The following is a 12,552-nucleotide window of genomic DNA, read 5'->3' on the forward strand; positions in this document are numbered from 1 at the left end:
CCTTGGCTTGGGTTTCTTAGTTGTTGTTGTCCCATTGGGAGGCCATATGGGCTTCCCGGGTGGGGATGGCCATATTGTTCTACCTCTTGGAACCCGTTATTGGGTCTGCTTCTGCACTCTCTAGAATAGTGCCCCCATCGCCCGCAGTTCCAACAACTTCCTTGTGCACCTCTAGGGCCCTGCCATCCATTTCCTCCCATTCCCCCATACCCCGTTCCGCCTCCTCTTCGGCCCCTGTACCCACCTCGTCCCCCTCGAGGGGTCCACTCTTGCCACTGCGGACCTCCACCTTGCTCTGGCTCATTCCACTGCCGCTGTCCTGCTCCCGCCCAATTAGCTGCCATCCTTCCTTGTATTGCTATCAGCCCCTCCTCCTCATCGTCTCCCTCCCTGCTGTGTGGGAGGGCGGCTACTGCCGCTGCGACCTTCACCAATTTTGTCTGTACTAACTTTGCTTCGTCTGCCAATCTTTTCTGAGCTACCTCCCTCTCCCTTTCCTTTATTTGTTTACAATGGTGTACTATTATGCTCTGAATTTCTGGCCATCCCTTTGCTTCAATACCTGCTATCTTGTCGAGCGCTTTCTGCACTTCCTTTGGGAGCCCTCTTTTTATAATGAAGTAAAATAAAGAAGTCGATTGATACCAAGGCGTGCCCGTTTCCGCTCTCCACATCTCTTGGACCCGAAAAATGTAATCCATAGCCTCCTCCCCGTCATTCATTGTACACTGCATCACGGACTGTAAGTCAGGTGTATCTGGAAATGTTTCGCGTAAGGCGTCCCACACCCTAGCCCGCACTGTGTTAAAGGAGGCCCCATCATGGCGGTCGCAATCTAACGTTACTCCCGGGAAACCGGCTTTGACCCATACTCTTTCAGCCTGATCGCCCAACGCTGATACGAGCAAACTTTTCATAACTCCTATAGCTAGGGGTACCCCGGCAGTATGCTTTTCAAAGGCGTATATCCACTTACTTGCCCCTCCTGATAATGGGGGTAATAGCTTTAATAAATTGGCTTTATCCATCTGTGCCCATGGGATATAGTTAGGTCTCCCTCCTCCTCTGTGTATCAACGGGAGCTGTAGCTTTCCTTTCGTTATGGCATCTGGACCCGATTTGGATGCTGATGTTTCTAGTGATGCCATTTTCCCCACTCTGTTCCTTAGTCGTCCCAACCACTCATCGTCCAGTGTTCTTACTGAACATGTGCCACCCCCCCTCGCTTCCCCCTCATATAGCCATGCTCAACCTGTCACCTTCTTCTAATTCGTCCCTTATGTAGCATAATAGTTCCTCTCTGTCCCCCATAGGCCTTTCATCATTGTCAGTATCTCCCTCACGTGTCTCTATTTCAATTATTCGCGTTGGTTCCTCTTCAATTCTGAACAGTATCTCACCTTTCTTCCACCCCTCTTCAGGTCTCCTTGTCTCGCCTGGCGCTCTAGACGTGCACCCTGATCTAGTCTCATTAAGTGCTGTTTGTCCGCACATGTCTTTTATCCTCGAGAGCTCATCTTTTGCTATTGAGAGTCTTGACTGTAAATCATCTGTGAGTTTCTCTATGTCTACCCTTTGTGTACTCGCCTGTCCTCGCTCCCTTGTACTTTCATATGGTGGGGGTGCAGTGGGCCGGTGGGGTGTAGGGGTTGGAGGCACATACGTAGGATCGCTGTATCCTTCTGCGGGTACAGGCTTTTTTAATATCGGGTATAAACTTATTACCTCTACTGGTGGCGCTACACTTGGCACTTCTTTGATATCTTTCTGTATCATCAGTGGATTGTCTGTAGTGGATGGGAGATCAGGATTTGATGCTGGCGCTTTAGGCGGTGGTACCTCTTCAAATAACCGCCAAAGATCTAATATTTCCCTCCTATTCTGCAGCTGCTTCCCTCGGTACTTCAAGAAAATGCATGTCATCACCATATCCAGAACGCTTTTGCCAAATGACCCTCCCTCTGGCCATATCTGGGGTAACCCCTCTCCCTTTAACTCGGTTACCCATTGGTCGTGATATTTCTTTATTCGTTCCGCGTATCCTGGAAGACTCTTACAAATATGTGATAAAGGTGTTTCAGCCCCCATCTCTGTGCCCTCCTAGTGTTTGTGTTCCCCTGTATGTTTGCAACTACAAGGTAAATGCAGTATCAATATATATATAAATATATATATATATTTTTTTTTTTTTATGCTACTTCACAATCAATGTTGGGCTCGTCTGAGCTCTCTCCCCCTTTTCCCCTGATTGCACGGTACACAACTAGCTATACGCAGCGTCTACTCTGTTCTCTTGGGGGGGCACATACAAGGGCAACCCATCATTTATTTTGACAATATCAATCCTGAAGTCAAAACATGCACGTCACACTTGCCATGACTATTTAACTATTATACATTTATAACCGTTATGCACATTCACAACCTCAAATCGTCCCCTGACACACACGAGGTGCACACACCTCTTGGTAACACTCAATGCACCATTCAAGCTGCCCTCCCTTTCCTCCCTAGCCGGCTGTTCCTTACTGTCTTATTTAGATAGATGGATGCGCATATGCAGACATTTATATGTTTGGACCTGCTCTCCCCCTTCTAGTAGGACCCCTTTTTCTCTTATTTTCTTCCCAAGTTCGTGCTAACCTCAGTTTTTATTCTCCCCCTACCCCGAAGGAAAAAGAAAAGAAAGAAGTAATAGCGATCACTAATATATTCTCAGTGCCCCCTTTTGCTGAACACTTTTATCTTGTATTTCACTTCGTCATATATTCCCAGTACTAGTCAATATAGCACTATGCGGCGCCGCCTTCCACCCCCTTTCGGAGCTAGGTTCCCGTCACTTTTATCTCTTATTCACCTCGTAATCCTAATGGCCATATGCAAAGAAAAAGAAAGGACATTTTAGAATGATCTTTAGTATATCTTCGTACCCCCTTTTCGTTCCCTGTCCTACACTTCTCTCCCCGCTCCCTTTACAATCGCTCACACTCAGTACTCACGTGCCCGTCTTGAACCGATAGTCTCCGAAACTGGGTCCGTCCAGGCAGTGTCGCCGTCAGCTCAACAGTCAGCCCCGGCTCCGGCGAGCGGTACTCAAAGGGGATTTTTCAACCGGGATCCCGTACCCTCTCTCTATTGAGTGCGCACTTCTTAGTGTACCGGTCGCCGTTGGCGGGCAGCCTCCCGGAGCCGGCTCACCGTGCGTATCCCTTTTCGACCGGAGATTCTCGTGCCAAAAGGGGACGGTTAAAATGAGTTAGGAAGAGATAAAAATCACGCTATCGGGGTCACCACTGAAAGCAAGCGTCCCCAACAAGCACGATCCTCCCCGCAATGAGAGACAATGAAGGACTCTCCCACAATGGGAATAAGGCCAAGACAGAGTGCGGGTGAGCGTAAATGGGAGTTTATCAATCAGAATAGGGCATGCAAAGAACTCTGCAAAACTCCGAGAGCGCTCTGTCTGCCAATAGCAAAGACAGGCGTATATATTTACAAAAAACGTCATAAGAACCTACACACTATAGGGGGCACAAGTTCAAGGGGATTGGGTGGCGACGACTAACTATAGGTGCTGCTGTGATGTGGTTGGCTTTGGCTGGAAGACGTCACTGGTCAGCCTCGTGGGTTGGGCTGGGCCTGGCAGGGTGGCGGAGTTCATCCGGGCGGTGTTGTCGTGCCATCTCGGCCAATGTCAGAGATGAATGTCCTTTCCTGACTTATTTGCCCTAGGCCATGCACACCGCAGTCATTCAATCGTTTCAATAGTATCTTCTTTAGTAAATCTTCCAATAGGTTATACTACAGGTTAATGCAACACAGGAGGAATGCACCTTGTGAGGGGTCTGGAGGCTATACATCAGGACATAGTTACCCGTGTCCTGTTGACCGGGGCCATAGGTCGAGGGGCTAAGCTTCAGGGCCTGGGACGGGCGGTACAGGTCTTTCTGCCTTGTTAGAAGTTGTTATGGATGTTCTGCTGTGTGTTGTCAAAGTGTTGGGTGTCCTGATTACACAGGGCCATAAGTCTGAGATGGTCCGGTGGGTTGTGAGGTTTACGAGGGGGCGCGTGTGTTCAGGCAGAGGTTTACTGCTGTGCCGTAAATAATGCAGGTGGCGGGTGGCGGCCTTGGGTGCTACAGAGGGGGATACAAGTCTTTGAAGCGGCTCCAGTCTGGTTGGGGGAGGTAAAGCAGCGCGGCGCGGTCTCTGCTCTCATGCCTTTGGCAGCCTTCGCAGGGTGGGAGGGGGAATGGCCTTGCACGTATTTCACAAAGGTATCTCCCTCGTGTGTTGCTGAGTTAGGTAAAAACATCAAACATTTGAACATTCTATAATACTTATTCAAATCATTTTAAAAAATGCATTTCAACTTTGTTGGATGTGTCTCGATTATACCCAGTCTGAACACCGTATTCGTACACTATGTTTTAACAACTACAGTATTTAAATATATGCATATACAGTTGCAGTAAGTGAGGTAGTAATCGGGTTGGTGGAGTACATAGGAAATGACTCGCCACTGTACGTGACGGTGGTGGCACATAAGGGGCTTAGACATACACACCTAACAAGTGCATTTCTTGCGCATCCTTCACATGAGTTCCACAGTATGGTTACATTCGTTTTCTCGTATATTCTAGCAGCATTAGTTCAGTTATGGCGCGAGCCCATGGGGTGTAAGTTTCTCAGTAATACCCGTAACACATAGATTCCTGGTGCGTTCCTTTATAATTAGCACCCAATTGCAATGGTGTGGGCTCACCATTGCTTATATCAGGGAAGCATGATTTCAGATAATTATACATTTTACAGGCTTTTGTAATATAAAGGATTTTGTGGAAGAAAGCATCCTTTGCGAGTAGTCTCAACATTAATATATACAGATTGTCTGTCATCCAATAACTATTTTACTGTTCTTTTCATTGCCTAGGCCTGCTGGCCGGGTCATGCTGGGAGCGATGATACACTGCGGGAGGTGAACTGTCACAATGTTAGTGTATCACACTAGCTCATGTCCGCCTTATTCGTGGGAACGTGCTCGCAGCGGATCTGCCAGGGTGCTGCGGCAACAAGGATGACTGAAGCCCTCCAAGGGTGGGGGCCGCGCTACAGTGCGCTGAGCTCACACCATCTTTATCAGACAGAATGGTTTCTAGGCCTAGCTAAATTTTAATACATGTGGGCAATTAATACGTGTGGGCGATGTCTCCAGTGGGTGAACCCTCCACCACCTGGGCCCGGGTGGCATGAGGGGACGCCCAAAAGAGCCATAGCCCTCACCTGGGGAGAAAGCGCAGGTGAGGGGGGTCTTCTTGGACCAGTCCTCCCCTACAACAGCATATCAAAGGACTTGAAACAGTAGATTTTTTTTTTTTTAAAACAAGGTCTATTTCATTCTTACAACAAAACAATATGATTTTGGAGATGCTTAACTTTGTTTTAAGCAATAACATCTTTATGTTCAATCAATCAATATACAAACAGGAACAAGGCACGGCCATGGGTGCAAAATTCGCACCCCATATGCCAATTTATTCATGGGGCATTTTGAGTTAAATCATGCATGGCAACATAAAGCATTCAGTGACAACAATGTGGTATATTGGGGAAGATACATTGATGATGTACTTATGATATGGAATGGAAACAAGACTGAACAAGACAAATACATCATTTACCTCAAAAACAACGATTACAATATCAAATTCACAGAGAAAGTTAGTGCAACAACAATTGAATTTTTGGACTTAAAACTGTACACAGATGGAGAAAAAATACTAACAGATCTTTACATTAAACCTAACGCAGTGAATAATAAATTACAATCACAAAGTAACCATGTGAAGCATATCATCAAAAACATCCCATATGGGGAAATGTTAAGGGTCAAAGAAATTGCAGTGAAGAAGAGAGGTACAAAATACACCTAATGAATTTGAAGGAGAAATTCATCCAAAGAGGATATACAGAGGAGACTTTGAACCAAGCCATAAAGAAAGCGGAAAAAATTCCAAGATCAAATCTATTGAAAAATAATCACAAAAACATGTGCGAAATACACTTTATCACCACATATAGCAGCAAAGTGCATATAGTGAAAAAATTATTAAATAAACATTTTACTTACAGATGCAACTCTACAAGGATATCTAGAAGAAAGACCAACAATGGTATACAGAAAGGCCCTTACAGTAAAACAAAGGTTAAGTCTGAGCACCTCAAAAACCTCAAAACGATCAATCTCAGTGAATTTGTGAAACAGCCAGCACCAACAGGATCACATAAATGTGGAAACTGCGCAATATGTGTTCATATGTTATATGGAACAAATCAAGTCAATTTACCAACTGGAAAAACACAAGAAATCAGACAATTTATTAATTGCAGAAGCAAATTTGTCATTTATGCAATAATATGTGTTTGTGTAAAAAAATATGTGGGCAGCACAATAAGAGAGATGAGAATTTGTATCATGGAACATCTAAGAGCTATCAAAAATCGAGACACGAGCCTATGGCCATACATTTTTCAAATGAGCACAATTCAGAAATCATAAAGGACATACAAGTTATGGGCTTATAAAAAATTGCCCTACCGGAAAGAGGTGGAGATAGAGAACTTCTACTACGTAAAAGAGAATCAAAATGGATCTGTATTTTGGACACATGCTCCACAGGTTTGAACACAGATCATGAGATGGTTTATTGGTTGTAAGAAGAAGATCATGTCGAAACACAGGGACAATGAAAATGGGCACACAAAAGAACCTCTATAATAACAATATATATGTAATTAAAAACCATTTCTTCAAAATCGCTTATAATTTTATTCAGTTTTTGTTCAGTTTGTTTAAACATTGAATCGAACTCCACTGCTTTAAGGTTTTGCAATATGTGAATGTATACTAACCATATATCATTTGAACTAGGACTCATAAATTAAGTAATTTGATTAACTTTAAAAAAAAAAAACAAGATAAATTACAACCAGCTTTAAAATTTAAAATTTAAATTTTGATGCATTCTCTTTAGGTACAACAGCACCATAAAATTAAATGTAACAAAACGTAATTACTAGTAAAGTAAGCTTTACATTAAGTAAAACATCCACCAAGATGGCCGCGGCATGTTTTTGGAGTGTTCTGTCAACAGTACCATAAAATAGATCCAACACAATGCAATTAACAGTAAAAGAAAGTCTTACGGGAAACAATACGTACACAAAGATGGTCGTGGCATGTCTTTTTGAGCGTCCTGACGTCATTGCGGCACGCACACGCAATGACGTCTTCACGCGCCAAATTCAATTACAAAAGCGGAACGAAATGAACATCACAACAACCGCGGATCCTGGCGAGCATGTTCTAGGCAATCAGACCTGGCAAATATAAAGCAGATTAAGGTTATTTTCTACTTTTCGATTACCCAAACCTAGCCACATTAGAGAAAGAAGTAAAAATCTTAACATTTATATTTTTCATTTAGAAAATAGCTAAGAAATGGTAATTGAAGAAAAAATGTGCCAGGATATTAGTAAAATAACCGGTCCTTCGAAATTCTTTTCAGATTTATCAATTTTGGTATAAAGGAAATCTACTTTCAAGTTCTGAAATCATAAAAAACTACAAATTATCTTTCAAAAAGTGAACACCACAATATGGTGAGTTAACCTAAATACTTAGTGCAATAAAATAGAGTTCCTCTTCTTTAGCTTTTCGTATACAGAGATGCTATAAAAGCTTTGGAAAATGCATAAACAATGTGTGAATGGTGAAATCATTATAAACCAATGTTGGGTTGAGTTAAACTTTTAATCATTTTTGTTAAGAGTATCCTAAACTACTGTTAGTTTTTGTGCACAATCTCTCCTGAGGAACCACGGCTAAAAGCTGTGGGGAAACACGTGTTGGGAGAAAAAGTGCTTGCATGTAAACTTAGATGATTGAAATGTATGAAACTAATACATGAAGAATAAAATCACCTATGAATCAAAAAACTAAGAATCTATTGTATCATATTTGCTGCAGGAGTCGCACAAACTGCAAGTGACAACATATGAGAAAAAATATTTAGACATTATTGTTACAGCCACAATAAAGTCATTTGGAGTGCAGATCCGAGCACAAAGAATATCATTGGCACAGCAGAATCGCCCTTGAAAGGACTTCAAGCCAACAAAGGTTGAAATATCTAAACAAAATCTGATATCTGTGCTGTTGTCTTTTTGATGAAACGTTTGCCAGTGGGTGGCAAAGGGAAGTTTTGGATCTTGGCTGTTCAAGTTGGCCAAATGTTCTCAAATTCTGATTCTTAATTCCCAAATAGTACTTCAGACATACATTTTCTTACACACACAAACCACTGCATATACGATGTATTTTGTTCTGCAGTACAAAAAATACTTTGATCTCCATTGTAAATCCTCCATGACATGTAAAAGATTGCAATGGTGACAGGGCAAATTTGCAAAAATTACAATTTCCACATGCCAATTTGAAGCAGCCTTACTGTCAGATTTCGATACTAGACATGAGGGACTCAGTTTGTTTTTCAGGGTTCATGATTTGGTAACAATTATTTTAGGTTGCAAGGTAATATATGGGGAACAAGCAAAATCTATGTGTGGCGCAGTAATAGATGTGTGCAGAATCCCCTTTTCTCTCAGCTTTGCGACACAGAAAAGCTGGTATCTTATTATTAGTCGCGGAGGTTGAAGAGTGAGGTCCAAAAAAAGTCCCCCAAAGTTTGCAGGTAATATATTTGGTCAGATCCGAGTCCAGATTTAGAATATGCCGATGTTTCTGAAGTAGTCCATAGATGTGACTACTATTACTGGTGTACCTAGTAATAAAGCTGATGTGATCAGGATATAATTCTTTATGGGATTGTTTTTTGTTCAATAAGGTCTTTCTGATCAAAAGAGTTGATTGGGACCTGGCTTTTCCTATAAATTTAGTCGAGTACCCTCGTGTCTGGAATCTTTGTCCGAGCAGTTCACATTCTAATTCGAATGCGCTGTCAATGCTGTAATTGCACCTAGACCGATACAATTCGCCCATGAGTATGCTGTTAATCACTCCCTTTTTGTGGCAACTGGTGGCATAAAGAATCGAAATTGACTGCCATAGTTTTTCTGTGTGAGCTAGTATGCAAAACATTCTTTATAATGTATATATGGATATCCAGGAAATCAATGGTTGATGTTTCTATTTGTCCTATGAATTCTATACCAAAAGTGTTTTTGTTTAAGTATTGCAAAAATGCTGCCAATCTTGCACTGGCGCCATCCCATATTACAAAGATGTTGTCTATATAGTATTTCCATAGGAACATTTCCTCAGAATATTCATGCTTATTATAGACATATGTGTATTCATGAAAGATCATAAAGAGATTTGAAAGAGACGGGGCATATTTTGCGTTCATGGCCATGCCACTGGTTTGGAGAAAGTATTGATCGTTAAAGAGAAATTCATTATGGCTGAGGGTGAAATTTAAGAAGGAATTAATCATTTCGATATGGGTGGTGTGTGAGGCTGAGAAGTTCTGAAAAGAAAAATCGATAGTACTTAAAGCCAGATGGTGCTGGATCGAAATATATAACGATTTGACATCTAATGTGGCCAAATGAAATTGGGGTTTTCATAGAATTTTGTCTAGTAAGTTCAGAGTGTGGGTGGAGTCTCTAAGATATGCTGGAATTTGAGGCACAAGAGTTTTTATTGCAGAGTCAATGTATTCTTCTGAGAGGCCCTTGGTTGCCCAACCGTCTCCGCTCATAATCAGTCATACTGGAGGGAGATATTCTATTACTAGTCAAAACTGAAACCTCATCCAAAATCTTACCACAAGTTTTAAGTACAACTTTCATAGCAAATTGTAAGACAGATAGCTGGGCTTGGGTCTCACACTGCTGCCATGAATGTTCCACGGTAGAGCTAGCAGTTGCATCCCCATCTTCCAGCAGGCATAGATTAAGTGAGGCCAACAATTTGTGTGTGTTATCATTGTCGTTATTATGTTCATTGTCCGGGCTCAGCAATGCCATACCAACGTTCCTATAAGGTCTAAGAGATGCATTGTCCATGTCTTGTGACACATCCTGTGCTAAGTGCGATGGTTGTGTTTGAGCTTTAGGCGCCAAAGAGTCCTGCAAAGAGTAGCACAAATCTAACAAGGAATAGTTATTATCCATTGCCAAAACCGAAAGGTCAGAGTGAGTTATGATAGCATGTTGGGTATACAGTGTTAATAACGAAAAAAATAACAAATTAATTTATAACGTAAATAATGAAAAATACCACATTTGTTAAAGAAACTATGTCTGGGGGTGGGGTAAAGGTTAAAGGTAGCAAGGGGAAATTGGAGTTTTGGGAGGGAAATGAAATTGTTTTTCATTTTTTGTCATTATAAATTCATTAGTTATTTATTTATTTATTGAAAACACATGGGGCCTCATTAGGACCCAGGCGGATTTCGCGGTGCTAAATGCACCGCGAAGCATGGCGGAAAGCCGCCGATAGCGCCATGGGGGTTGGCGGATTCACCGCCCCATTCCGACCTTGGCGGAGCGGTGAATCCCCATTCCCCATTTTACCCTTCCCCATTCCCATTTTTGCCCCATAGGGTATAATGGGAGTGGGAAAGGAGTTAATTACGCCACCGTAAAATACGGTGGCGTAATTAACAACGAGGTCCCGTAGCGCCATGGTTTTCTCCGCCTGGTAAAACCAGCCGGAAAAGGCCGCCATGGCGCTACGGGAACTCGTAGTATGGCGGAGAGGTACGCCATGCACTACGCTGGCGTAAAACCCTCTCCGCCAGGGTCCTAATGAGGCCCATGGACCCAGCTTATTGCCAGATGGGCTGTTATCCACCACATGAAGGGCTAGCAGTAAAGGCTGTTCCACCGATTGTGCCAGGCCTGCATTCCTTATTTTGCTTGCCACTAGATGAGCTTCTTACATGTGATTTCGAGGAGCCCCCCTTATTTCCTTTCGCTCGTTCACATGCGCCAAAGACTGCCTGTGTTTTTGCTTAAGGTCCATTCTTCATTAGGTTGTATTTGTAAGACCTTGAGAGTAGCTTTCCAGGCATTGTGGCTTTAATACAATTAGCGCAAGTAGTGACCTGATTCCCACGCTATTATTGTATTTTAATACACAGTCCGCATACAACAATTCGGGAGTAAATTGAAGTAGATAATATAATAGGTTAATACACAAAAATCACATAACAATAATATTAATAAAAATATAAGAATATATCTATAAGTAGGAATAACAAACCTACTAATGTTGGACAGTGTAAGAGGTTTTTTCTTTTGGGGCAAATTCTGGATTTGGTGGTATTTTCTTAAAGTGGTAATTTTTCAGTAATCTGGTGGTAAACTGGCCTTACCATTAGGAGTAGTTCAGTATTATCATATTTTGGTGATATATAACCTTAGCTTATGTTGGCAGTTATTTTTAGCAAGTTCTTGTTTTGGTGGTACTTTGGGATTGCCTTATTATTTTTGGTATAGTGGTGAGCATATTTTTTGTACTAATGCCCCATGTTAAAACAAACCTTTACTCTCTATTGGGATACCTCTTGGTCGCCTGTAGAGAACTCCCTAGACCTAACACACTTTAAGGGAACACAGTGAGTTCATTCAGAATGCCACCTATTGCATGTGGCTTGTGTTAGGGGCTTATTTACATCCAGTAACCTATGTGTTTTATATGGCACTGCCTTCTTTTCCGCATGCAAAGAAGGACTCATTCATGCATATACCCTTCTATACTACTTTTGTGAATGTATAGACACCCTTGTTCCAACTGTATCCCTGGTAACGTGGTAAAAATATTCTTTAGCACAGTGGTATGACACTGTGGTTACCCAGTGACTTGTTCCCTCACACTGTGATCATGAGAGACATAAAATGAAGCCAAACAGAAAATGCACCAACTATACACCAGAAAATGAATGTTACATCTCATAATATTGCATGTGTATGCTTACCAATAGCGAGCATATCTTATTTCTCTAAAAGATAAACAAAGGAAAGAGAACAAGCACATTGCAATACAACAATTCTGATTCATTATTTTGGTTCTTTTTCTCTTTTTTTTTACAATTGCAAATAGAAAGAAACAAAACAACCGGTTTGCGTTATGCTTCAGCACCCTAGCTAATCTGACTTCTTCAGCCACTCACGTACTCCTCACTTAAAATATCACTCACCCAGATAGGTAAAGTTTAAAGTGGTCAGGGGCTTTATCAATGGAAACCTCCCTCGCGCAACTCCCCGGAACACAGCCTTGCACTGCCTGGGAATGTTTCAAAGCTCTTCCCCTCTCTTGTCTTCAAGACTGCAGCCACGGATCTCCCATCCCCGGATGTCACTGTTCGCAGTCAAATCCTAGGCAGCTCAGAGCTCTTCCCCTCGTTCTGCCCATTAAAAAAACTCTCCCTGTCTATCAACTGCAAGTCATCCTCCCATGACATCAGCTGTACCACCTCTCCATTCCTACCAATCATCGTGCAAAAATGTTTTGTAAAAAACACT

The sequence above is a fragment of the Ambystoma mexicanum genome, chromosome 4q (assembly GCF_040938575.1).
Source record: "Ambystoma mexicanum isolate Mex_15411 chromosome 4q, UKY_AmexF1_1, whole genome shotgun sequence".
NCBI lineage: Eukaryota > Metazoa > Chordata > Amphibia > Caudata > Ambystomatidae > Ambystoma > Ambystoma mexicanum.